Here is a 25002-nt window from a genome sequence, read left to right on the forward strand (position 1 = left end):
CATTGTGTCTCTGTTTAGTTTCTGTTTCCAGGATCTGTCTGTTGATGAGAGTGTGGTGTTGAAGTCTCTCACTATTATTGTGTGCTTTGAGCTTTACTGAAGTTTCTTTAATGAATGTGACTGTCCTTGCCTTTTGAGCATAGATATTCAAAATTGAGAGTTCTTCTTTCAAGATTTTACCTTTAAAGTGCCCCTTCTTGTCTTTTTTTAAAATTTGGTTTGGAAGTCGATTTTATTCGATATTAGAATGGCTACTCCAGCTTGTTTCTTCAGATCATTTTCTTGGAAAATTGGTTTCCAGCCTTTTACTCTGAGGTAGTGTCTGTCTTTTCCCCTGAGGTTGGTTTCCTATAAGCAGCAAAATGTTGGATCTTGTTTGTATAGCCAATCTGTTATTTGATGTTTTTTTATTGGGGAATTAAGTCCATTGATATTAAGAGATATTAAGGAAAATTAACTGTTGCTTCCTTTTATTTTTATTGTTAGAGTTGGGATTCTGTTCTTGCAACTGTCTTCTTTTAGGTTTGTTGAAGGATTTCTTTCTTGCTTTTTCTAGGGAGTAATTTCTGTCTTTGTATTGGTGTTTTTCTGTTGTTATCCTTTGAAGGGCTGGATTCGTGGAAATATATTGTGTGTACTTTGTTCTGTCATGGATTACTTTGTTTTCTCCATTTATGGCATTTTACAGTTTTGCTGGGTATAATAGCCTGGTCTGGCATTTGTGTTTTCTTAGGGTTTGTATAACCCTTTTCCAGGATCTTTTGGCTTTCATAGTCTCTGGTGAGAAGTCTGGTATAATTCTAATAGGTCTACCTTTACATGTTACTTGACATTTTTCCCTTACTGCTTTTAATATTCTTTCTTTAATTAGTGGATGTGTGGTTCTGATTATTATGTGTCAGAAGGAATTTCTTTTCTGGTTCAGTCTATTTGGAGTTCTGTAGGCTTCTTGTATGTTCATGGTCACCTCTTTCTTTAGGTTGGGGAAGTTTTCTTCTATAATTTTGTTGAAGATATTTACTGGCCCTTCAAGTTAAAAATCTTCATTCTCATCTATACCTATTAATCTTAGATTTGGTCTTCTCATTTTGTGCTGGATTTCCTGGATGTTTTGAGTTAGGATCTTTTTGCATTTTGCATTTTCTTTGATTTTGTGTCCCTTTTTTCTATGTAGTCTTCTGCACCTGAGATTCTCTGTTCTATCTCTTTTATTCTGTTGCTGATGCTAGTATCTATGGTTCCAGTTATCTTTCTTAGGATTTCTATCTCCAGAGTTGTGATTTCTTTATTGTTTCTACTTCTATTTTTAGATCCTGGATGGTTTTGTTCAATTCTTTTACCTGTTTGGTAGTGTTTTCCTGTAACTCTTTAAGGGATTATTGTGCTTCTTCTTTAACAGCTTCTATCTGTTTACCTGTGTTTTCCTGTACTCACTTCTTAAAGTACTCCATCATCCTCATGTGAAGTGAATTTAGATCCATGTCTTGCTTTTTCTGGTGTGATAGTGTATCCAGGACTTGCTATGGTGTGAGAGTTTGGTTCTGATGATGCCAAGTAACCTTGGTTTCTATTGCTTCTGTTCTTATGCTTGCCTCCTGCCGTCTGACTATCTCAAGTTCCTGTTGCCCTCAATATATCTGATTAAAGACTGTCCATCCTATATCCCAGTTTATTCAGGACTTCTCAGAGTCCAGCTTTCTCTGTGATCCTTTGATTGTGGGCTCCTGTGAACCTGAGATTCTAGGTGTGTAAGAATTCTTGGCAGTTAAGCTTCCTCTGAGACCCTGAAAATCTGGTGTGACCAGGTTCCTGTTATCCTGGGAATCTGTTATCCTAAGATCCTGGGTGTGTTACAGTGCCTGGAAGTAGTGTCTTCTTTGAGGACCATGGAGCTGTCTCGTTTGTTTGAAACCAAGATAAAGTAATACCGATCAGAAGGAACCTGAGCCTCTTGATCAGGCAGGGCTTCTTTTTCCTTGTTCCTGCTATCTCAGGCCAGTCACAATTGGTTTGGAACAGATGTTGTGTTCCACTGATCATAAGATCACGTGGGGAGTCCTTTGGGGACCTTGGGAGTGTCTGCTAATTCACAGACTGGAAGGGACTTGTGCCCCTGGTAAGTCCGGTTTTATGCTTCCCTACTGTTGTCTTAGGTCCCGCTCGATTGGATTGGAACTGATGTTGTGTTCCACTCACCAGTGATCCTAAAATCACATGGATAGTCCTCCGGGCACCGTGGTGATGTCCATCGATTCTGCACCCAAGGTGACCCGGTGCTGGCACAGACTGGAAGGCAGGACATTTCTTAATACACAGCAATAATAAATGCTTTTGCCAAACAATCTCTACAATTAAAATATCTGAAAAGCACCATTTTGGATAATTATCAATCAAAGTCAGAACCATATTAGCTGGTGACATATAATAAAACCAATGGTCAAAATTTATATGTGTGTTATCATGGGGATAGAAGATAACACTTTGACCAATTAAATGGTTATATTTGAGGAAATATGGTAGTGAGATGCTTTACTACCGAAAAAGGTTATTGCAATTAGACTCAGAGGGCAACCTGGTTTTTTCATTGCTGCACAATGAAATAAGCTGCCATATGCTACTTAAATGTTTTGTTTTGTATTATTCTTATCTACAAATAAATACAAAGACTGGTGCTTTGTAAAGATAAATTGTTCAGATAAAATTAGAAAATATGTATAAATGTTTTCAATCCAGAGCAATGGTTTTCAGCCTTTTTAATTCTGTCAACTTTTAATACAATTCCTCGTGTTGTAGTGACCCCCCAAACATAAAATTATTCTTGTTTGTATTTATTAACTGCAATTTTGATACTGTTATGAATCATAATATGAATATCTGTGTTTTCCAGTGATCGTAGATGATCCCCTGAAAGGGTCTTTCAATTCCCAAAGAAGTCCCAGCTCACAAAGAACGCGTGACCTGGAATAATATATGCAAGTATGAAATTAAAGTGTTTTCTGTTTGTTAAAATAATAAAACATAAAGGCAAGGATTTGTGAGATTAAGGTATCCCCAATCCCCTCCAAATTCAAGAGGTAGAAAAGTAATCATCTTCCAATAATGTACTAAAAACTTAAAAGACTTTGTTTCCTTTGTAGACACTTTAATAGAGAATTTTTACAAAGGAAGCTGGTTTTCTGCTGACCCTATCATAACTGCCCTCTGAAAGACCCAACAAGCAGCTGAAAGAGTCAGATGCAGATATTTGCAACCAACCAATGGACAGAAGCTGCTGACCCCTGTGGTTGAATTAGGGAAAGGCTGGGAGAAGCTGAGGAGGAGGGCAATCAGCAGTCCCAATTAACATTGACGCCAGAGATCTCTCAAATACTGGACAACAAACCAGGCAGCATACACTACCTGATATGAGGCCCCCAACACATATACAGCAGAGGACTGAGGGGTCTGTGTTCATTCAGAGAAGATGCACAGAACCCTCAAGAGACTGGAGGCCCCAGGGAATTTAGAGGTCTGATTGGGTCAGTGGTGGGGAGTGGAAAAAGTGGGGTGGAGAGGAGGTATGGGCTAGGGAACAGTCAATGGGTGGATGGGGGTTGGGGAAAAAATTCTGGAGAGTAAAAAACTAAATAAATAAAAGACAAAAAAAAAGAAAGCTGGATAAAAGCTGTCTTAGATTATTAGGTTATAATTGCAAACATATATATGCTGATTCGTAAGCAAGAGCCATTTATTTCTTCATGACCTGGAAATTAGGAAGTCAAAGATCAAGGCTCTAAAAGATTTGTCAACTAATTAGAACCAACTTCTTTCTTCATAGCTTATTATCATCTTATTGTTACCTCATAGTAAAGAAGGGATATAGTCTATCTGAATTTCCTTGATAAAGGCACTAACACCTCTACCTCTCCTTTATCAACATTGCATATCTAGTTTTAATTGAAAACTTAATTATTTATTTAATTTTGAGATTATAATCTATTTGTATCATTTCCCACTTACCTTTCTCCCTCCAAATCAGCTCATATACTCCTCCTTTCACTCTTCCAAATTCAAGGTTTCTATTTTTTCATGAATTGTTTTTTCACATATAAAAGTGTGTGTATACACACATACACAAAATGTATAAATAAAAAAATTGTGAGAGACAAAAATGTGGGAAACCAGACCCTCAACAACTCTCACCCCGAAGATCCGGCTGACCCTTTGATGGGAGTTATATCACCCCCTCCTTCATGTCTCCACTTGGTGCCTGGGACTGTTTAGATAGAGCCAGCATCACCTCCTCCTTCATGTTTCCACTTGGTGCCTGGGACTGTTTAGATAGGGCTGCACTCCAGGATAAGCTGCAAGATGTTTGAAGCCTGCAATCAGCATCTGCCCCAGATGTCCATCCTGTTCTCTGTACTTTTATTATACCCCCTTGACCCCTCCCTATTTTCTCTCATTGTGTGCTTATAACTAGGCTCTTAGCCTCCATTAAACAGAACTTGACAACTCTTTGCTTGGTCTTGCTCCCTTTTCTCACCCATTTCTTTTTCAGGCCTCTGTCCTCCTCGAGCCACGGAATAACTATTCCTGCTGGACGGGACACAAAATGTTCAATAGGCATGATATTACTTCAATGTAGACGTTTATTTTTAATTTTTATTTAATTTTTTGATGTTTTTATTAGATATTTTCTTTATTTACATTTCAAATGTTATCCCCTTTCCTATTTCCCCTATCCCCTGCCCCACCTCCTCCTGTTCTCAACCCACCCACTCCCATTTCCACTCCTGGCATTCCCCTATACTGGGGCATAGAACCATCACAGGACTTAGGGCTTCTCCTTCCACTGATGACCGACTAGGCCATCCTCTGCACATATATAGCTAGAGCCACAAGCTCCACCATGTGTTTTCTTTGATTGGTGGTATAGTTCCAAGTAGCTCTGGGGTGTTCCTCCTATGAGGCTTCAGACCACTTCAACTCCTTGAGTACATTCTCTCGCTCCTTCATTGGGGACCATGTGCTCCATCCAATGGATGATTATGAGCATCCACTTCTGTATTTGCCAGGCACTGGCAGAGGCCCTCAGGAGATAGCTATATCAGACTCCTGTCAGCAGGATCTTGTTGGCATCTGCCATAGTGTCTGGGCTTGGTGGTTGATTATAGGATGGATCCCCAAGTGGGGCAGTTTCTGGATAGTCTTTCCTTCGGTCTCTGCTCCAAAATTTGTCTCTATAACTCCATCCATGGGTATTTTGTTCCCCCTTCTAAGAAGGATTCTGAGCTTCTGGGCTAATCAATGTAGATGTTTTAGATATGACTACTGGGTTTTGAATAACAAATTAGCATATTCTATGTTTGGAAGGCTATTTTGCTGACTTTCAGAATTCCTTTGTTGCATGGAATTATTTGTGTAGGGTTGAGGAAACATAAGTTTTTGTTTGTGTTTTGTTTTGGTTTTTACTTCACGGGCTTTTTAAATTAAAAAAAATGTGTATCAATATGTACTCACACTTACCACAGTACAAATGGCAAATCAGATGACAACTCTTATGACTCAGTTCTCTCTAAGCACCATTCTAAGTTAATATGTGATAATAAACTTTAATGGATTTGATACAAATAAGGCTGTATTCCTTTATATTTATATTATATCACAGTAAATAGCTTTCAAAAAAGTGAGTTTTTTAAAAATATATTTAACCCAGTGAGAAATCTATTTTGTTATTTTTTTCTATTTTTAATTCATTGAAAATAGATCTTTTTTATACAATATTTTCTAATTATGGTTTCCTTCTCCTACCACTCCTTAAAGATCCACTCTACCTAAAATTATAACATATACTTTAAATGTTAGTAAGAACATTTCATAACTCCTAGTCAACAACAACAAAAACCCCAAACAAACAAACAAAAATCAAAAAAGAAAGAAACTCAGTTACATTGATGAGTTCCTTGTTTGAAGAATTAGAAGCTAGATATTTGTAGAGATCCAACTCGTCTGAGTTTATAGTTTCAATAAGTCAAATTTCAGTAAAAACATGTTAGCTGAATTATTTTTGCCATCATATGGGTCTAAAATACCACCGGTATTCGGTATTCTAATTATTAAATTATTATTAAATTCATTTTGGGGGAAGATTTTTTCTAGAACTCTGAATAAAACACTTGGTTCATTATATTATTATTCCATGAGGTGTGGGCCAATGCTTGTTAATCATAGAAGAATCCACCTGAAGACTCTGAGGCAAGTGGTAGAAGTCAAATATCAAAGGTTTGTCAGATGTCAGAAAGGTGAGAGAATTAGGTTTAGGAACCAGGATGAGATATTGAAGAACTGGAGTTAAAATTAGTGTGAAATCAGCTCACTGGGACCTTGTCTTTGCCACTGATAGAGATCTGAGCCTGTGCATATTATGGGCATGGTTGTATAGTCACTACAGAAGATGTCTTTATCACTTCTTTAGCAGGTGAAGCCACATCTGCAACATTTCACTTAATTTGAATGTTGAGTTGCTATAGTCATTTGCTCCATACTTTTCATACAGAAAACTTCAGATATATAGCTTTGCAGTGTCTGCAATGGTATGCCAACTCTACTAATCACTTGATGAATAACTAGCACAGGACTGTCCCATTATGAGAAGTATGCACACTTATTGTGAGATTAACACACAAGCCAGGATAGAGGCAAATATTTACTAAGTGACTACTGGTAAAAACTGGAAGCACATAATTGTTTTTTATATGGATTTAAAGAAGTGTGAATTTCAACTCCCCTAATTTGTATATCTATGCTGCAGTAAATTTCTCCAACCCAAATATACTCCAGCAATGAAAACACAACACAGTTAATATGATTACATGTTGTGCGCTTAGAATGGGCAGATCCACCGCTACACTACCATCTTCCTCATCTATGAGACCCCTTAGAACTTGAGGTTTCTCCAGGTCATGTGTTTCTGCTCAGCTTTTCTTCTTCTTCTTCCTCCTCTTCTGCATCCTCTCCCTCTTCCATTTTCTCCTTCTTCCCTCTCCCTCATCTTCCCCTCCACCTTCACTCTTATCTACCCAATCATCAGCTCTCCTTTATTTTACAAATTAAGGTGGAAAGCAGATTTACAGGCAATCACCTGAGTGCTGACTTCAGTCACTCAGCCACTCACAGGAGAATGGAATTAACATCAAATATAATTAGCCACGGGGCTATCCACAATACATATAATTTACATATATTCCATCTTTTTTGTGCATCTGCCAATTTAGGGTTTCCATAAGAATATAGTTGTGCCTCCATATACTCTGAGGTATATTCAGCAGCTAGAGCTCTGTGTTGCAATAAGCAAAATCTCTCACCTGTTGATGAATGCCAAGACTCAATCCTAAAATAAGGGAGATCATCAACATACTTAATGGGGTTATTTGATTTTCTGGAGTCTACCTTCTGGAGTTCTTTATATATATTGGATATTAGTCCCCTATCTGATTTTGGATAGGTAAAGATCCTTTCCCAATCTGTTGGTAATATTTTTGTCTTATTGAGGGTGTCTTTTGCCTTGCAGAAGCTTTGTAACTTTTATTGATTCCCACTTATCGATTCTTGATCTTACAGCACAAGCCATTGCTGTTCTATTCAGGAATTTTTTCCCCTGTACCCATATTTTCCAGGCTTTTCCCTACTTCCTCCTCTATAAGTTTCAGTGTCTCTGGTTTTATGTGGAGTTCCTTAATCCACTTAGATTTGACCTTAGTACAAGTAGATAGGAATGGATCAGATATATCTGTCTCTTGTGAGACTATGCGGGGCCTAGCAAACACAGAAGTGGATGCTCACAGTCAGCTATTGGATGGATCACAGGGCCCCCGATGGAGGAGCTAGAGAAAGTACCCAAGGGGCTAAAGGGATCTGCAACCCTATAGGTGGAACAACATTATGAACTAACCAGTACCCCAGAGCTCTTGACTCTAGCTGCATATGTATCAAAAGATGGCCTAGTCAGCCATCACTGGAAAGAGAGGCCCATTAGACTTGCAAACTTTATATGCCTCAATACAGGGAAACGCCAGAGCCAAAAAGTTGGAGTGGGTGGGTAGGGGAGTGGGGGTGAGGGTATGGGGGACTTTTGGGATAGCATTGTAAATGTAAATGAGGAAAATACCTAATAAAAATATTTTTAAAAAAGAATATAATATCACAAAATTAAAAACTTAAAAAATATAAATTGATAATTTATATATATATGACACAAAATATACTAAATGAGATTATGATATAATATATATCATAAATATATCATACATACACAAACAGAATATATGGAGTGATTAAACCAAACCAATTAATATATCTATTACCATTAGTACCTATTTCCTATCTCTAAACACTTGGTTTATTTCTCGTTTTACACTGACACAAAGCTATAAATATTTGATGGAATTTTTACATTTAAGTTTTAATTCTGCTTCCAGATTTCAGTTTTAAGCTTAATTTTTAGAATAGGCTACCAGAATGTAATGCCATACTTTCTCTTAATGCTTAAAGGAAGATTAAGAGCAGTAAGGCTCCCAGGCATATGATCCAACACAGTATCAATGGAAAAATAGTTGCTTTGTGCTCTACAGTGAAATGTAGTCAATAACATACATGGTATTTTTCACAGTTTAATTATTTGTGTAGAATATGCTTGGTGTTGGTGAATATATTTAGATATCTTCAAGTTAATAAAATGTTATGAATGAACATATTTAAGGGAGTTTGGCAAAACTGTCATATTTGGGCTTGGCAGGCTCTCTCACACCTCTTTGCTGAGCACCTAACTGATTTAACAGTGTATAGATTTTGTTTTATGTCTTATCACTAGATATTTACAACTATCTTATCACAGTTACAGTGGAAAGGTATAAAATTTAATTAAAGTGTGTGGTGATACATTATTATAAAAATATCTTTTATATTCTAAGAGAATGGAAATTTTGCTGGGCCTTAAAACTAAAGGTAATAGTACACCCACTGCCACTTAAGACTGACGACTCCTATCCTACTGTGCATTCAAACTGTTCGTTTAACCTGCCATTGAGATAACTACGCAACAGACAAATTTACTTGCTCTGGATTTCTCATGCAATCAGCTTTTGCAACCTAATCTATTACATAGCTGTAAATGTAAACTATGTGTTAATCTTCCATGCAAACTACAATGGATAATATGTGTATGTGCAAGTATGATATAGTAAATCTTGGAAACTGTAAATATATGTTGAAAGTGGCTTTGTAAAATGAATATCTTATATGAATGTATTGATTAATAACACTTGTTTGTGATCTAGATCAGGTGGGCTCTTATTGATAAAACTGATAAAGGATTTTGTAAAGTTTTTTTTTTTTGTTGTTGTTTTTTTTTTTACCATACCCTTATAAAATGCTTTCTGTGCTATTCAGAAAATATAGAATAAAAGTTCTTTGTTAGAGAGGGACACCAACACACACACACACACACACCACAGACAGGGAAAGAAAAATAAACAAAACAGGTCAGAATTCAGACAGGCACAGATTCAGTCTCATAGAACATACCAACAGGGAATTAGAGAAGAAACGGAAAGCAATAAGTCAATAATTTGAATCTGCACTGATTTTTGGTTAACTTACACTAAGGGAAATTGTTTCCTGCTTGAAAGCACTGATGCATTGAAGCACTGATGCTTCTTTGCTAGTGACTCTGGGTTTATCACTAATGCATCCAACCTCATGTAGGTGTGTAACTGAAATTTGGATAGAACTTTGTGAAGAAAGGGATTTTATCCACACAGTGGCATACACCAGAAGAGGAGACCTCAGAAAAAAGAATATTAGACAGTGTGGAAAGACAGTAGTGAACAAAGTTTACACTATATGCTCAAATATTTTGAATAGTGATGACATTTAAAAACAACTTATCTATTAGGACTACACTAATCAAACAACACTGATCCTCCAGTAACTTCACTTTTCAAGAATAACAAAAGAAAAGGATCATTTCTAGTTTTTCAAGACCTGTACTCAATAAGTAATACAAATGTATAACTCTTGGTGAACATATTAAATAATCCCACAATATTAAATTGAGGGTAAAAAAAGTTACACAGAAGCTGATCTTATTTCTCTTTCTGCTGATACTGCAAGGATTCAAGATAATTATATTTATGAAACAACATAGCAGGAGCTCCCGATTTCAGCTTCATGACAGGGTCATCGATAAAACCTACTCAGGCAGAAATAAAGTTGGAAAGAATGACAGTTTATTATTCCAGTTCTCCTAAAGAAAAGGAACTCTCCTTAGAAAACTTAACCCATCCATCCTATTTTGAGCTGAGAGGTCACTAGTCTTTTTTTTCAGCATTAAAATAAGCATGAGCTGAACATCTTCAAAGTGAGTCTCTCTCTTCACTTACAACTTAGCTTTCTATATATTTTGACAGACGTTTTCTAAGCTAGCGCCTCCTGACTTCAGCTTCAGGATGTAGTTTTGACATAATGATAGAAAAAGACACATGAAAATGGAATTGAATATATACTTATAAACTTGGAGAACTGAGATAAAATTTCTTTGCAACTTTTGCCATTAAATCCATTGATATGCAGATTTAACATAAATTACAATTACTGCTTTGCATAAGCATGAGCAGACATGATACACAACTTCATGTCTTTTTTTTTATCTTGTTTTTAAGTTGCAATAAGTGAATTTTCTTTGTGTGTAAGGAATTAAACAGAGAAAGCAGTGGCTCCCTACATTCAAGTACAAGAAGAGCAAAGACACCAAGTTCCTCAACTGGCATTTGGGGCACTCAGTTAAAGACCAGGTTAGATCTTAAACCTCTATGTCATTCATTAACTTAATTTACTTTTAACTGAGGGACTTGTATGGGCAGAAACAGAATCATCTCAGAGAAAACTAGACATCCCCTTAAACTTCCTGAAATGGTTTTGTGTATGGGTATAAGAAATACTAAATAATTAAGACAAATTTTTAACAAAACTAAAATTATATAAATTATAATTAAGAAGCATATATCAAATAGTATTTTATACCTTATACTCTTAGTAACTGGATCAGTTGTGCAGTGCTTACTTGAAAAAGTGAAATTATGCCTGACACTGAAAGAAAAGAGAGGGGAGCTGGTATGGTCGGTGCATAAACATCAAAGGGAAAAAGGTGCAAAGAATATGGCCTTTTACCTATATGCTAATCAGCCCTGTAGTATATTGTATAAATGCTAAGGTGTTTAGAGTTTATGTAAATAAAATAGAAAGACGCCAAAAATAGTAATTGTAACTCAGTGACATGATCAAAACTGGTATTCATAAACGGTACCAAAGTCACAATATCAACAGTGGCTTGGGGGCTAAAATCCAACAGTTATTGCATACAACAAGAAAAGAAATGGTGATCAAAAGATAGAGAATACATGTATTTTGGTAGGGTTTAGGTAACTGAAAATTATAAAGAACTATGACTATTGCTAAAATTCTCCTAATGTATGAGTTGTTACTTCTTGGTAATACATTGAAAGTAAATAATTTATAAAGTAGAAAATAAATGAAGCTATAGGAAGAATGTTACATTTGAAAAGTTTTAGGAAGAGACAGGATTTAATATGTATATAGAAAACTAATAGCTTTCCAGGGGAAAAAAAAGATTATGAGGATTTAATTCTGCACAAGAAACAATGAAGAGAGGTGATAGAGGAAACATAAGCTAGCTTGCTGAAATGATTAAAAAAAAAGGTAAAGCTCAATAAATTATTTAATGAAGAAGAGACAAGAGAAATACAATGTCTTAGTCAAAAGAGGAAATTAAACACATACATGGAAGTTCAATTTTCCCAAGTTCAGTTTGTGATACAGGAGCATACCAAGGCCATATTGAGAAGGTAATGTAATTTAATAACTAGTGTATAGAAGCAAATGTAAGCAGGGGTAATATGCTAGATAATAGAAGCTAATTAGTGAGATGATAAAGGACAGCAAACTTGGCTTTACATTGGTGATTCTTATGCATTGTACATTAAATATTTTATAATTTTACTCAATGTTTACATATGATACTTATTATTCATCAAATATTAAATCTTGAGCAATGTTTGAGATAGAGATAAAAGAGTGAGGAATAAAGCCAGTTTCTTCTTCTTATCACTCTGTAAGTGCAGCTTAACCTTTGAAACTTCACTGAACACCTACAACATATAGAGAGCACCATGCTTATCAGATGAATTAGAACTATCAGAATTATGGTATTGATACAAGGAGAGCCATTTGGACAAAGAGCATCTCACATGAGTAACAGTATTAGATGTTTAATGGAGATAATAGGTAGAGAAACAAAACCCTTGCTTCCAGGGTTATAGAGGTTTAATAAAAAATACTAGATCAAACATACTTGATTAATACTCAACATAGTCTCAAGGAAATATCTTCATTTCATTGTCTCTACTTAGATAAAGAGAATAAACAACTTGAAATAAGGCTCCTTTCTCAATATGACTTTTTTTTTATGTGAATATGCTTTTTTTTAATTGGGTATTTATTTCATTTACATTTCCAATGCTATCCCAAAAGTCCCCCACATGCTCCCCCACTCACTCCCCCACCCACCCACTCCCACTTATTAGCCCTGGCATTCCCCTGTACTGAGGCATATAAAGTTTGCAAGACCAATAGGCCTCTCTTTCCACTGATGGCCGACTAGGTCATCTTCTGATACATATAATACTATTATAAATATAAAAACGACTATACCTTTTATTTATTTATTTTTTTCTTTCCTTTTACTTTTTTTTGTTTGTTTGTTTTTGTTTTGTTTTGTTTTTGAGACAGGGTTTCTCTGTTTGGCCCTGGCTGTCATGGAACTTACTCTGTAGACCAGGCTGGCCTCAAACTCAGAAATCCACCTGCCTCTGCTTCCTGAGTGCTGGGATTAAAGGCGTGCGCCACCACTGCCTGGCATATACCATTTTAAAAAAGAGATTATTTTCATAGTTTTCTACACACATATTATTAATGCATAAGTGTAATCTAGATTCTTATCTGGTATTATCATATTTTAAAATAGTTTTAGTTTTATATAGCATATATTGTGAAAACCTAAAAAAGAGGAGGATTTGTGTTTGTTTTCTCTTTATCTACTTGCAATAACATCTTTGGATTGTTCAATTAGAGTGAAGGACAGCCTCTTTCCGAATATATCCAAATAGGTTTTCCTGCTCTGTGATGAGTTTGAAATCCTTGCACAAAACTTTCATTTCCAGATGTCCCCCAACAGAAGAATGGATACAGAAAATGTGATACATTTACACAATGGAGTACTACTAAGCTATTAAAAACAATGTATTTACAAAATTCTTAGGCAACTCGATGGATCTGAAGGATATCATCCTGAGTGAAGTAACCCAATCACAAAAGAAGTCACTTGATATGCACTCTCTGATAAGTGGATATTATCACAGAAGCTTAGAATACCCAAGATACAATTTGCAAAATACAAGAAAATCAAGAAGGAAGACCCACGTGTGGATACTTCATTCCTCCTTAGAATAGGGAACAAAATGCCCATGGAAGGAGTTACAGAGACAAAGTTTGGAGCTGAGACAAAAGGATGTACCATCCAGAGACTGACCCACCTGGGGATCCATCACATAATCAGCCACCAAATGCAGACACTATTGCATATGACAGCAAGGTTTTGCTGAAAGGACTCTGATATAGCTGTCTCCTGTGAGGCTATGCTAGTGCCAGCAAATACAGAAGTGGATGCTCATTGTCATCTATTGGATGGAACAGAGGGCCCCCAAGGAAGGAGCAAGAGAAAGTACCCAAGGAGCTGAAGTGATCTGCAACACTATAGGTGGAACAACAATATGAACTAACCAGTACCTCCAGAGCTTGTGTCTCTAGCAGCACATGTATAAGAAGATGGCCTAGTCAGCCATCATTGGGAAGAGTGGCCCCTAGGTCTCGCAAACTTTATATGCCCCAGTACAGGGGAATGCCAGGGCCAAGAAATGGGAGTGGGTGGGTAGGGGAGCAGGGTTGGGGGAGGGCATAGGGGACTTTAGTGATAGTATTTGAAATGTAAATGAAGAAAATATCTAATAAAAATGTTATATAGATATAACAATAAAAATTTTTCATTCAAAACCAAGAAGTTTACCAAATTATTTACAACAGATACCAAAGATGTTTTAAAATTTCCCATTTAAACTCTGATTTTTAACATTCAGAAACTTCCAAATGCAATTAATTTTCAGTACCGAGAGCAATAAGTTACAAAATAAAATAAATCTGGTGAATTTGATCACTTCTCAGCAATGTATTTAAAAAGTATTATTTCCTAACTAAAATTTAACATTAGAGTTCCAAAGTGAATGACTGAAAGCACATCATTTTATTATGGCAATGAAAGAGTGAAAATGTCTTAATCTGGTCCTTCCTCCTGGCTCTGGCTTCTCTTGTTCCCCTAAGAAAGTCATAGGACCCCACAGTCCTCTTCCGAAAGACATGGCACAGGTACCATAATCTGTCTGTAAGAAGCATATCATAACGCCTAGAATGACCATTCCCTCTCTCTTCCCTTAATGGGCACCGATACTTATAGACCCCATTCCATAACTAAAAGAAGGAATGTTACACAGAGAAAACAAGGAGACCTTATATAGATGCAGGTCCCCTAGCTCAATATTATGAGATCATCATATTTTGTTCAATCACATTTATATATGATCATCCATTCTTCTTGGAAACTGAGCATAAAAGTTTTTCCTGGGTTTTATGGCTGTCTTTCTAGTTGCCATATCTTTTAGGATGTGATGTTAGCATAGTTACTAAGGGTATCCTGTGCCTGTGTTAACCATTTCCATAATAAAATATCATTGTATTAGGCAAAGAAAATTCTTGAGCAACATATCCCGGGATAGTTTGTCTAAATTATCTAATTTAATACTTCATTTCATAGGCTGACAAGATAGTTCAGTAGGTAATGTGATTATCTTACTAATATTAGAATCTGAGGTTGATTCCTGTCCCAGAAGACAAATTATAAAAATTTCAGGTATAGTGGCACAGACTAGTAATCCCAATTCTGTGGAGATGAACATAGGTAGATTCCTGGGCATCATTGGCCAGACATCATAATCTAGTCAAACAATTTGAAGCCGATGAAGACTACGTGTCAACATAATTGATAACCCTGAGGGATAATACCCTCAAAACTTTACACATGCATACCTAAACACACACACATTTGAACTCATATTATAAAATAAGCTTACAGGTACATTTCCTATAGGGTGGACCAATTTATATCTCCATTGATTTATTTAAGTTTTGTCTCCACACTTGCCTAATATTCCCATGGTATTTTTTTATATATTTTTGAAATCATTCACTCATCATGTTAAATATAGCAACTCATTGAATAAAAAGTTCTACACAATTCCTTTTTATTTTGAACAAGACAAGCAGTTATAAGCTTAAGAATCTCAAAATACAGTAAAAAATTTTCATTATAATTATCAGTTATCATGAGCAAATTGTACATTTCTAGTAGGCAGGCCTCTCTGTGCTGATTTTTCATTTCCCTGATTCTTTTCTACAGGTGAAACGTTTGCACACTTTTTGCACATTTCTCCTCTATTTAATCCTCAAATGAATCCCTTTCCATCTGCCTTCTGACCTTCCTGCCAGAGACAAAGCTTTCATCCATAGCAACAATGACCCACTTAACTAAATCATTACAGACATTAGGCCACAGTAACTTTCAGACTTGCTGATAATGCCAATTTGAAAAGGCTTTCTTGCCTTTACATTCATCTAGACCTTCATATGCTCTTGAGTGTTCTGACACACTGAATGATCCTCATCTCCCTGACTGCTCATTGTAATACGGTGCAGGATCCTGATATTGCCTAAATGTCAATGGGCTCCGGTTAATCACAGCTGACTTTTCAGCACCAGCTAAACTAGGTACTCTATTATCTCAGAAAAAGAAAAAAGAAAAAGGTTTCACTTCTACAGATTCTTAATTGAAATATCATGCGAACAGCTCTAATATTCTTTGAAGAACCCTTAAACTTCTCTCTGAAGTTTTGCACGGCAGGCTCTGTTATTTGCATTTCTTTCAGAATTTTTATCTTTGATGCTCCCACATAGTAGTTCCAATAATCTCTAAGCACTCAATGGCTTTTCCAGTCTGAAGTTCTAAAAATGACCACTATTGCCAACCTTCTAAGACAATGTCTCTCATAGTTTGCTTTTCTGTTACATTGGTGACAACGCTGACCAAAAGCTGCTTGAGGTGGAAAAGGTTGCTTTGGCTTTTATTTCCACTTCACAGAAACCTTCAGCTACCTTTCTTATACAGTGCAGACCTATTTGCACTACCCACAATTGGTTGGACATTCATACATAAATTGTTAATCAATAAAATGACCTGTAGACTTAATAAGAGGCCAGTCTGATTGAGGTAATCCTTTAACTAACGTCTCTTTCTTCAAAGTTAATCTAATTTGTGTTAAGTTGACCAGTATGATACACATAGGAATGTTTTAACTTTATTATTACCACACAATATATTTTAAATAATCTTTGTAGTAAAGCTAGTGTATAGAGCAAGTACAATATTCAAATTTCATAGTCAACAGATGAGTATTTTAAGCATCTATGGTTTTATATGAGTCTGAGTAGTAACTCTCAATAGTGTCCTGTTTTGTATGAGAAATAATATAATCAACATACTCATACTATACATTAAAAAATGGAAAGATTTCTTTAGGCTGTTTACCTACTTTATATGTTTCTTTTTTGATTAATATAAAGGGAGTTCATAATCCATATTTGAAAAATTTCGATAGAAATGTATTCTATTATTTGAGAAATATCTTTCTTGCCCATTATACAAACATGATTGTGCATATTCAACAATGAAATATTCAGATATATTTTTTGTTCTTATTGAATGTTCTGTGTTTATCTGAAATATACATGTACCCTACTGTGGAGTATGTGGACCCATGTCACCAGACAGAAAAACTGGGAAGGTCAATCAGATTAAGGAACTCTAACAATTTTCACACTTGAGAACAGTAAATAAATCTGCTCTTGACCTTGTTCCTGTCCTGGAGCATGTAACCACAACACCCCACTGAGAAGACCATGGCAACTGGTCACATAGGCAATTTAAAATGCTGATGAGGCCCATAATTGTGATTGCTCTGAATTAAAGTAAAATAAACTATTACATTTACCGTCTTTTATGGGGATTTTTATTTTTCTTCTCTTTCTGCTGATGTACTAGGCTAGGACATTAAAAACCTATAGAAAATACAGGCAAATATTCAAGATGCTTAGAAGACCAATGGGAGACACTAGTGGGCCTGTACAACTCTCCCAGACAGGGTTAGAGGGGATTAAAGACACACCACTGGACTCGGGATACTCAGAGGTCACTGCCACTATAAGGGCAGTTTTCTCATCAGTGAAGTGTTTTTCATGCCTGGGGAGCAGAATCAGTGACGTGGCAAAGTGAATGGCCACCTCTATGAAGCCACCCTGACTTCCGTTAGAAGGCAGAGTCAGTGGTAGGATAAACACTTTTGGTCTGAAAAGTGAAATTTATCTCCATGAGTTTTCAGGGATGACCTTACTATGCAGTCATTCATCAGCGTCTGAGAAACATCTGAGGCCCTCGGGAATGGTAGGCAAATGGCTGCAGGAGTGCTTTCCCTGTGAGGGGAGATATGGAGGCCAGCAGTCATTGGTTCGAGGTGCCTCCCACAGCCCCGAATACAAGGAGACGCGAAGCCAGCTTTAGTCACGTCTGATTGTTGGAAACATAAAACCACAACCAATTGTAATGGTTTCTTATTAATTAGCACCAGTGTTCTGAGAGGTAATTGTTAATTGTCCCTTGTGCCTCTCTGTAGTGTGTGGTACCCAGTTATGCTGTGAACTCTAATATAAATTAGGTTTTAAGAAGAGCAGGAAGATGGAAGGATTTCTAAGCAAGACAATTTCTTTCTTTTTTTTTTAATTAGGTATTTTCTTCATTTACATTTCCAATGCTATCCCAAAAGTTCCCCATACCCTCACCCCACTCCCCTAGCCACCCACTCCCACTTCTTGGCCCTAGCATTCCCCTGTACTGAGGCATATAAAATTTGCAAGACCAATGGGCCTCTCTTTGCAATGATGGCTGACGAGGCTATCTTCTGATACATATGCAGCTAGAGAGACGAGCTCTGGGGGATACTGGTTAGTTCATATTGTTGTTCCACCTATAGGGTTGCAGACCCCTTTAGCTCCTTGGGTACTTTCTCTAGCTCCTCAATTGGGGGCCCTGTGATCCATCCAATAGCTGACTGTGAGCATCCACTTCTGTGTTTGCTAGGCCCCAGCATAGCCTCACAAGAGACAGCTATATCTGGGTCCTTTCAACAAAATCTTGCTACTGTATGCAATGGTGTCAGCATTTGGAGGCTGATTATGGGATGGATCCCCGGGTATGGCAGTCTCTAGATGGTCCATCCTTTCATCTCAGCTCCAAACTTTGTGTCTGTAACTCCTTCCATGGGTGTTTTGTCCTCAATTCTAAGAAGGGGCAAAGTGTCTACACTTTGGTCTTCGTACTTCTTGAGTTTCATGTGTTTTGCAAATTGTATCTTGTATCTTGGGTATTCTACGTTTCTGGGCTAATATCCACATATCAGTGAGTACATATCATGTGAGTTCTTTTGTGATTGGGTTCCTCACACAGGATGATGCCCTCCAGGTCCATCCATTTGCTTAGGAACTTTATAAATTCATTCTTTTTAGTAGCTGAGTAGTACTCCATTGCCTAAATGTACCACATTTTCTGTATCCATTCCTCTGTTGTGAGACATATGGGTTGTTTCCAGCTTTTGGTTATTATAAATAAAGCTGCTGTGAACATACTGGAGCATGTGTCCTTCTTACCAGTTGGAACATCTGGATATATGCCCAGGAGAGGTATTGCGCAATTTCTTACAGAACAACAGACAACCCATAATAGTGCATGGAATTCTAACACTGTTCTGAACAAAGAACCTATTTTTAATAACTGTTGTCCAACGGAACGATTATCTTTACAGGACTCTGGGCTGCACATATGCCTGAATTACATTAGTCAGCACCCAGAGAAAGGCATTGTCTTCTTTTGTCCCAGAGCACTTAAATCTGTGTGTCTGCCATGTCAGTACTGTTTTGCCTAATGTTTTATTTCTGCCCTGAAACAGAGCACTGTATGTTGTGACAATGACCTTACCTTTAAAATAAAATGTCTGGCTTACCAGGGCTTATTATAACTAAACATTCCAACTGTTATCCTTCCATCTACAGATAAAATTAGTTCAAATGTCCTAAAAGAAGGCTGAATAGACATTACAGAAACTGGAAGGAGGGAGACACTTCTGAGCTCCACCAGAAGCCAAATGGAGCTAACTCACACCTACAGCCTGCCCAGATTATGGGCTCAAAGCAAAACTAAATGTCATTGTTGTAAGGCTCGTGTGTTAAGGTAAATTGTTATGCAGTTGTAACCTCTTGTGCTTTTGCTGTCTCTATTGAAACTGCTCTGGGAGGCAAATGCTTCGCTAGGATTTCTACCAGGCTTGTGGTTGGTCATGGGAATCCTTTAAGGCAGAATCCACATAAGATCACATTGTCTCATTCTTGTCAATGCTTTGTATTCTGAGGGTTAACTTGGAGGTGGCCAACCCTTCAATCAGGATTGGATTTTTTTTTTGGGGGGGCGGTTGGATCTATACAAACATTCCATGTGTCTTGTGAAATTTTAACCAAGAAAAAATTTCATTCCTAAAACTTCTCCTTTTTCTCATCTGTTGCTACATTGCCACATGATCATAACATGCTAAGAACAAGCCAACAAGGCAAAGAATGGTACCTCTCAGCCAAGCATCATGAAGGAGTTGACACCATCTGGAGCAATGGTTACTGAAGCTAAACTTATATATGTTGGCCTTACTAGGTGACAAGCTAATAGTCATCTGGGACTGGTGCATTCCAGTCTGGGGGAAACATAGTTGAGCCGCTAGGAAAAGAGTATGTGATCTGGGCTGGGGAGATGGCTCAGTGGTTAAGATCACTGACTGTTCTTCCAGAGGTCCTGAGTTCAATTCCCAGCAACCACCTGGTGGTTCACAACCATTTGTCATGGGATCCAACTCCCTCTTCTGGTTTGTCTGAAGACAGCTACAGTATAGTCATATATATAATAACATTATTATTAATAATAAATGGAGCATGGGATCTGTGGCCACCAATTAGTCCCCATGTCTGTTCTCAGTCAACATTTCTTCTCATGGCATCACAAGAAAGTACTATTTAATTCAACTAAAGGATTGAAATAGTCTCTTATAAATTTCTTAAAGTCAGTTTTATGCGCCATCTCATTCATATTCTTTTAAATGTTTAGAATGAATGATATCTTCCCCAGTAGGTGGAGTTAAATGTTTAGAATGAATGATATCTTCCCCAGTAGGTGGAGTTAAATGTTTAGAATGAATGATATCTTCCCCAGTAGGTGGAGTTTAATGTTTAGAATGAATGATATCTTTCCCAGGAGGTGGAGTGATGGAAGGAAGGAGTAGATACTGACAATAGTGTTTAAGACCTGACTTTTGTTTTGAGTTTTTAAAGATTTATTTTTACTTTATGTGTGTAAGTATTTTGACTGGATGTATGTCTGTGTACCACATGCATGCCAGGTGCCCTCAGAGGCCAAAAGTGGGTGTTGGTTTCCTCTGAGCTGAAGTTACAACTGCTTGTGGGCTGCCCTGTTGGTGCTGAGAGCAAAGCCTGGAGCCTCTGCAAGAACAATAAGCTCTCTCAACTGCTGAGCTCTCTTTATAGACTCTGACTTGAGTTTTAATTACACTCACATTCTTAAGTTTCTCTTGTGTTTCTCTATGTACCTCATTTTTTTGTTTCAACAAAACAGAATCTGAGCTCTGCCTTAGCTACCTGTCTGTATATTTAATAGCTCTTAAAGTGCTTTGTTAAGCCTATAAACATCTGAATAAGGGGTTTCAGGATAAAAGCAGTTAACTTTATGAAATTCTATATATTCCATGAAGTATCTAGATGAGCATGAGGATTTAGACAATAAGCCTCCTTTCTCTCATTTCCTCCTGCAAAAGGTAGTTAACTTCTAGTCCACCAAAATAGCTGTATGTATCCATTTTCCATCATGAATAAACAGTTTGGACAAGCAAAGATTGTCTCTCTCAAGAAGCACTGTGGAGGGAAGTGCTTATTGCCTGCACTGTTTCTCACCTTGGCTGGGGCCAACATCTTAGACTGTACTGTGCCTCCCTGAGTGAGTTTCAATGAGCTATGAGCTACACACAAATGGCAGGGAAGAGACATAGCAAAGTGCACCTGTGTTTTCTCTCCCCTGAGCAGCGTCCTAGCACTACAGTGGGGAGGCAGAATGTGGATTCATACCCTAATTGTATGTGATATATATGTATATATGTATATGTATATATATATATATATAGATATATATATATATACACACATATATATGTATATATACATATTCACACAACACAGCAATAATTAATTGACAATTATGAAGCTATATAGTAGGAATACAATAAAGATTTAAATTAAAGTCTTTCAAACCATGCTTGTCATATTTTCGATACTAAATTTATTTATATTAAACAAATTTCGCTGCTTTTCCTCCAATTATTTCATGCAAATTTTGATGCAAATAACTTTCAACTTCTTTTAGGGAAATTAAGAAGAAAAAATTGTCTAAAACAGTTAACATACAAATGTAGTCATTTTTTTTCATGTTTGTAGCAGTTATAGTTTATAAAGTTGACATAAGACGCAAAAGAAAAAATGCTAGAAGAGGATATGGGGAGAAGACCTAAAGAGTAAGAGAACCCAGGGTTCTTCCACTGGACCCAGTTTGAGTCCCAGCACCTACATGGGTTGCTTAGGACTAGACACAACATTGATTCTGAATGCAGGAAGCTTTGTAAACAGTAAAATCTCCAAAAACTAGCACAAGAAAAGAGAAAGATAGAAAGAAAGAAAGAAAGAAAGAAAGAAAGAAAGGAAGGAAGGAAGGAAGGAAGGAAGGAAGGAAGGAAGGAAGGAAGAAAGAAAGAAAGAAAGAAAGAAAGAAAGAAAGAAAGAAAGAAAGAAAGAAAGAAAGAAAGAAAGGAAGAAAGGAAGAAAGGAAGAAAGGAAGAAAGGAAGAAAGGAAGAAAGGAAGAAAGGAAGAAAGGAAGAAAGGAAGAAAGAGATCCGTTCCAGTCGGGGTCACTCTGGCCATCATCCTTCTGAGCTCAGCAGAGGCTGCTGAGGGCTCCAGAGTGCTCTCCACACCTCAGAACCTCAGGATCACCTAGGATCACGGGTGAGTGGAACACAACATCATCTCCAAAGAATCGTGGAGGGTCTTGTGCTGGCAGGAACAGGGAGAAAGGAACTCTGTCCGACCAGAGGCTGGGATCCATTCAGGTAGGGACCAGCCCCGCCATATTCTGTGTGAACCTGGCTGAGGGTATCTAGGACATCAGAGGACTCTCCATGCCACAGAAACCCTAGCATAACCAGGACCTCCCTATCACCTGAGAGCACATGGGCGTTCAAAACAACAGAGCTTCTTGGTCAGGGTCCCCTTAGGCCTCCATCCTCAGCTGGGAGGCAGAGCTGAGACCCAGACCCCTGGGCACATTCCTTGCCAGAGGAGAGTCGGCCTACAGGGAGGTTTCTGACCCCAGAATTCAGTAGGTCCATCAGAGCCTCAGACTGCTGGACACCTGCCCTGCAAGAGGAGAGCTTACCTGCAGTGCTCTGGCCACTGGAACTCAGGTGAGAGTTGGACTCCCAGGAATGCTGACATAGGCTAACAGAATCACAGGAGGATCAAGGTCCAACCAGAGACACCTTGATCATTAACACCAGAGATTTTAAGATTGCAAAAGGCAAACGTAAGAATCTTACTAACAGAAACCAAGAACACAGGGCTTCATCAGAACCCAGTACTCCCACCACAACAAGTCCTGTATACCCCAACACACCCGAAAAGCAAGACACGGATTTAAAATCATATCTAATAATGGTGGTAGAAGATTTAAAGAAGGGCATTAATAACTCACTTAGAGAAATACAGGAGAACAGTGCTAAAGAGGTATAAGCCCTTAAAGAGGAAGCACAAAAATCCCTCAAGGAATTACAGGAGAATATTGCTAAACAAGTAGAAGCCCTTAAAGAAGAAACACAAAAATCCCTCAAGGAATTACGGGAGAACACTACTAAACAGGTAGAAATCCTTAAAGAACTACAGGCAAACACTGCTAAACAGGTAGAAGAAACACAAAAATCCCTCAAAAAATTACAGGAAAACACAACCAAATGGGCTATAGAATTAAACAAAACCATCCAATATCCAAAAATGGAAGTAGAAACAATAAAGAAACCCCAAAGCATGGCAATTCTGGAGATAGAAACCCTAGGAAAGAAATCAGGAACCATAGATAAGAGCATCAGCAACAGAATACAAGAGATGGAACAGAGAATCTCAGGTGCAGAGGATTCCATAGTGAACATGGACACACGTATCAAAGAAAATGCAAAATGCAAAAAGCTCCTAACTCAAAATATCCAGGAAATCCAGGACACAAGGAGAAGTCCAAACCTATGGATAATAAGAGTAGATGATAATGAAGATTTTTCAATTTAAAGGGCCAGCAAATATCTTAAACAAAATTATAGAAGAATACATCCCATAACAAAAGACATGGCTATGAACATACAAGAAACCTATAGAGCTCCAAATAGGTTGGACCTGAAAAGAAATTCCTCCTGACACATAATAATCAGAACAACAAATGCACTACATAAAGACAAAATATTAAAAGCAGCAAGGGAAAAAGGTCAAGTAACATATAAAGGCAGACCTATTAGAATTACTCCAGACTTCTTACCAGAGTCTATGAAGCCAGAAGATCCTGAACAGATGTTATACAGACAGTAATAGAAAACAAATGCCAGCCGAGGCTACTATATCCAGCCAAACTCTCAATTACTATAGATGGAGAAACCAAAGTTTTCCATGACAAAACCAAATTCACAAAATATCTTTCCACAAATCCAGTCCTTCAAAGGATAATAAAGGGAAAACACCAACACAAAGATGGAAACTACACTCTAGAAAAAGCAAGAAAATAACCTTTTAACAGAACTAAAAGAAGACAGCCACAAGAACAGATTCCCAACTTTAACAACAAAAATGACAAGAAGCAACAATTACTTTTCTTTCATTGCTCTTAACATCAATGAACTCAATTCCCCAATAAAAAGATATAGACTAACAGACTGGCTACAAAAACAGGACCCAACATTTTGCTGCTTACAGGAAACCCACCTCAGGGACAAAGACAGAAACTACCTCAGAGTAAAAGGATGGAAAACAATTTTACAAGCAAATGGTCTGAAGAAACAAGCTAGAGTAGCCATTTTCATATCAAATAAACTCGACTTCCAACCCAAAGTTCTTAAAAAAGACAAGGAGGGACACTTCATACTCATCAAAGATAAAATCTACCAAGATGAACTCTCAATTCTAAATATCTATGCTCCAAATGGAAGGGCAGCCACATTCATTAAAGAAACTTTAGTAAAGCTCAAAGCACACATTGTACCTCACACAATAATAGTGGGAGACTTCTACACCCACTCTCACCAATGAACAGATGCTGGAAACAGAAAATGAACAGAGGCACATGGACACTAACAGAAGTTATGAAAAAATGTCTATAGAACATTTTCTCTTAAAACAAAAGGATATACCTTCTTCTCAGAACCTCATGGTACCTCCTCCAACATTGATCATATAATTGGTCTCAAAACAGGACTCAACAAATAGAAAAATATTGAAATTATCCCATGCAGTTTATCAGCTCACCACGGACTAAG

Source organism: Mus caroli, unplaced genomic scaffold (assembly GCF_978045245.1).
Source record: "Mus caroli unplaced genomic scaffold, Mus_caroli_1 scaffold_11, whole genome shotgun sequence".
NCBI lineage: Eukaryota > Metazoa > Chordata > Mammalia > Rodentia > Muridae > Mus > Mus caroli.